General features: G+C 40.2%; 1 pseudogene; it reads right to left on the bottom strand.

The window, feature by feature from the left end:
* Window positions 1–205: 205 nt before the first annotated feature.
* LOC113319805 lies at window positions 206–306 on the bottom strand (annotated as a pseudogene).
* Window positions 307–4,758: the final 4,452 nt, after the last annotated feature.

The following is a 4,758-nucleotide window of genomic DNA, read 5'->3' as shown; positions in this document are numbered from 1 at the left end:
AGGGAATTTGAGGAAGTATGTAGTACTCTGAAAATTAAAAACCTTAGAGATGATGCACTGAAACTTAGGTTATTCCCCTTTTCCTTAAAAGGTAAAGCCAAATCTTGGCTGTATAGTTTGGATTCTGAGTCAATTGAAACCTATGAACAACTTACATCTGCCTTTATACATAAGTTTTTCCCAAGGCACAAAACATCGTCTATTAGGACACAAATTTTTTACTTTTGCTCAACAAGAGGGAGAATCTTTATATAGGTATTTAGAAAGGTTCAATGACTTAATTTCTCAATGTCCTCATCATGGTTTAGAGAAGGTTAGGTTAGTTCAGATCCTCTACGAGGGTTTAGACTATTCAACAACGACCATGGTTGAGTCCTTATGCACAGGTGGGTTTGAGAATAAAACTGTTGATGAGGCGATGACATTTTTGAATGAAATCGCCAATAAGACCCAACAATGGGAAAATAATAGGGAACCCCAGAAAACAATTCTTCTAAGTAGAGGAAATGTCAATAGGGTAGAAGGATCCTATGAGTCAGATGCTAAAATAGCAGCCATAGCCAAAAGGTTAGAAGCGTTGGAATTAGGTCATTCTAGTGGTACTAGTGGTAGAATAGAGCCTTTTTGGGAAGACCATACTGTTGAAGAGCAAGCCAATGCTCTTTATAACAACACTAGATTCAATAACCGTCAGAAGTTTGACCCTTATTCAGAAACCTATAACCCTGGCTGGAGAAACCATCCCAACCTTTCTTGGTCTAAGGGCCAGAATCAAGGTCAGTCTAGTAACTCTCAAGCTCCCCCAGGTTTTGGATATCCTAAGAATCCTTCAGCCCCGGCACAGTTTCAGAACCCTTCGGATAAGAAGAATATGAGTTTAGAAGAGTCTCTTGCTTTGTTAACTCGTAACACTATGCAGTTTCAGCAATCTGTTGCTCAAGGTATAGAAGAAAATAAGAGAATAGGTCAGGCTAACTATCAGGCTATTTCCGAGTTGAAAACCCAGGTTAGTCATATAAATGAGTCTTTGAGGGAAAAAGGTAAGTTTCCTAGTCAAACTCAACCCAATCCTAAAGCAGAGAAATCGTACAATCATGTGAACTCTATTACAACCCTTAGGAGTGGAAAGAAAGTTGACAATAAGGTTGCCATGCCTGATAGTGAACATGCTGTAGTTCACCCTTATGAGCCAGAAATGAGGAGACTGATAGAGTCTCCAAAGAGACCAATGAGGGTCCTGATGAGTCCGGCTTTGTTCCCAGAGCCCCTTTCCCCCAGCTGCTAGTTCCGACTAAGAGGGAGTCCAACTTTAATGATATATTGGAGTTTTTTAAGGAGGTTAATATCAACCTTCCATTATTAGATGCAATTAGGCAGATTCCCTCTTATGCCAAGTTCCTTAAGGACTTGTGTACGCGAAAGCGTAAGCTCAGTGTCCAGAAGAAAGCCTTCATAGCTAGTCATGTGAGTTCTATTATTCAGAATACCACTACTCCTAAGTATAAAGACCCAGGGTCCCCTACCATTGCTTGTACAATAGGTAAGTACCGTGTTGAGAAAGCGTTGCTTGACTTAGGAGCCAGTGTGAACTTACTGCCATACCATGTGTACCTTAAGCTAGGACTTGGTGAGATGAAACCTACACAGATGACACTTCAGTTAGCTGATAGGTCCGTTAAAATTCCTCGTGGTGTGATCGAGGATGTTCTCATAGAGGTCGACAAGTTTATATATCCGGTGGATTTTGTTATCCTAGATACCCAACCTATCCCTGACCCAGAGAACCAAATACCAGTGATTTTAGGTCGCCCGTTTTTAGCTACATCCAATGCGATCATTAACTGTCGAAATGGTATTATGAATTTGTCTTTTGGTAATATGACTATTGAGCTGAACATTTTTAATATTAGTAAGCTACCCTCTGAACTAGATGACTCGAATATAGAAGAGGTGAACATGATAGGAACATTAGTCGAGGAGTCATTACCAAACACTTTGTTAGAAGATCCATTAGAGAAATGCCTAGCTCACTTTGGGATTGATTTTGATGATGATAAGGTGATTAATGAGGTGAATGCTTTGTTAGATTCAACCCCTTTGTTAGATACTAGTAATGGATGGAAACCTAAGTTCGAACCACTACCAGTTTCTAAGTCTACCCTAGTTCCTTCTTTAGAAGAGCCTCCTAAGTTGGACCTAAAACCATTGCCAGATACCCTGAAGTATGTGTTTTTAGGCCCGTCTGAGACTTTACCTGTGATTGTTTCTTCCGACTTGGATAGAGATCAGGAAAGTAGGCTAGTAACCGTCCTTCAAAACAACAAGGAAGCTTTAGGGTGGACCATAGCAGACATTAAGGGTATAAGTCCTACTGTTTGTATGCATCAGATCTATTTAGAGGAAGACACCAAACCTTCTAGGGAGATGCAACGTCGACTAAACCCCAATATGAAAGAAGTAGTTCGAACTGAGGTTCTTAAGCTATTAGATGCAGGCATTATCTACCCTATTTCAGACAGTAAGTGGGTCAGCCCCGTTCAGGTTGTTCCCAAGAAATCTGGTATTACTGTAGTCCAGAATGATAACAATGAGTTAATCCCGACCCGAGTGACCACGGGTTGGCGTGTTTGTATTGACTATAGGAAATTGAACAAGGTCACTAGGAAGGACCACTTTCCCCTTCCCTTCATCGACCAGATGCTAGAGAGATTAGCTGGACATAGTCACTACTGCTTTTTAGATGGCTACTCTGGATATAATCAGATCGTTATTTCCCCAGAAGACCAGGAGAAAACCACTTTTACCTGTCCCTTTGGTACCTTTGCGTATAGACGCATGCCTTTCGGGCTATGTAATGCCCCTGCGACTTTTCAGCGTTGCATGATGAGCATATTTTCTGACATGGTAGAACGGTTCTTAGAGGTCTTTATGGATGATTTTTCAGTGTTTGGTTCGTCTTTCGATGAGTGCTTGCATCATTTGTCATTAGTTTTGACTAGGTGTAAGGAAAAGAATTTAGTGCTTAATTGGGAGAAATGTCACTTTATGGTTCGTTCAGGAATTGTTCTAGGGCATATTGTATCTTCAAAGGGTATAGAGGTAGATAGAGCCAAAGTTGACCTTATTAAAACTTTACCGGTCCCAAAAACCGTAAGAGATATTAGGTCATTCTTAGGGCATGCTGGTTTTTATCGTCGTTTCATTAAGGATTTTAGCTTGATGTCTAGACCTCTTTGCAATTGCTTGCAAAAGATGTAAGTTTGTCTTTGATGATGCTTGTTTAGAGGCTTTTGAGAAGCTTAAGTCATTATCACTACCGCCCCCATAGTCCAGGCACCCAACTGGAACCTACCTTGAAATCATGTTGATGCTTCAGATTATGCTATTGGTGTTGGCTAGGTCAGCGAGAAAATAAGTTACTTCATGTGATTTACTATGCTAGAAAAACTATGAATGATTCCCAGTTGAAACTATACCACTACCGAGAAGGAAGGAACTATTAGCCATTGTGTTTGCCTTAGACAAGGTTTTAGACCCTATCTTTTAGGTTCTAAGATCATCATATATATGATCATGCTGCTTTAAAATATTTTTTTTGTCTAAGAAGGATACTAAAACTAGATGATTAGGTGGATTCTGTTGTTGCAAGAGTTTCTCCAGACATTAGAGACAAAAAGGTGCCGAAAATGTTGTAGCAGATCACTTTCTAGGCTAGTTGTTAGTTCCCCAGATGATCCCATTCCTATAAGGGATAGCTTTCTTGATGAACAATTGTTCTTTGTTACCCAATTACCTTGGTATGCGAATATGTGAACTATCTATTATTACTAGTCGAATACCCCAACATTGGGGTAAACAAGATCGTTCTATATTTTTAGCTGAGGTTAAGCACTCTTTTGGGTGGGATGATCCTTATTTGTTTAAGTATTGTCCAGACCATATTATTAGGAGTGTATACCTGAGAGTGACCAGTCCAGTATTATTTCCTTTGTCATGATCATGCTTGTGGGGGTCACTTTAGTGCTAAGAAACTTCTGCTAAGATATGCAGTGTTGATTCTATGGCCTTCGTTGTTTAAAGACTCCCACAATTACTGCGTTACTTGTGAACGATGCCAGAAATTAGGAACCATTTCCCGTAGGAACATGATGCCTTGAACTCTATTTAATTGTTGAGGTATTTGATGTGTGGGTATTGACTTATGGGTCCGTTTCCTAATTCTTTTGGTAACCTATACATCCTTGTCGCCGTAGACTATGTCTCTAAGTGGATTGGCGTTGTTGCGTGTAAAACCAATGACCATAGGGTTGTGATTGAGTTCTTGAAAAATAATATACTTACACGTTTTGGTACACCACGAGCTATAATTAGTGATGGAGGGTCGCACTTTTGTAATGGGCCTTTTAAGCTTCTGATGAAGAAATATGGTATTACACATAAGATAGCTACCCCGTATCATCCACAGACTAGTGGTCAGGTAGAGGTTTCCAATAGGGAGATAAAACGTATATTAGAGAAAACAGTTAATCCTAATCGGAAAGACTTGTCGTCTAGGCTTACTGATGCCTTATGGGCTTACCGTACTGCGTTTAAGATCCCCATTGGAATGTCGCCTTATCGGCTTGTTTATGGCAAGGCATGTCACTTACCTGTTGAGTTAGAACATAGAGCTTATTGGACTGTTAAGCAGCTAAATTTTTCACTTGACGAGGCAGGAGCCCATAGGAAACACCAGCTCAATGAGTTGGACGAGATTCG

The sequence above is a fragment of the Papaver somniferum genome, chromosome 10 (genome assembly GCF_003573695.1).
Source record: "Papaver somniferum cultivar HN1 chromosome 10, ASM357369v1, whole genome shotgun sequence".
Taxonomy (NCBI): Eukaryota; Viridiplantae; Streptophyta; class Magnoliopsida; order Ranunculales; family Papaveraceae; genus Papaver; species Papaver somniferum.
The sequence above is the reverse complement of the archived record's forward strand: the minus strand, read 5'-3'. Positions and strand labels throughout refer to the sequence as shown.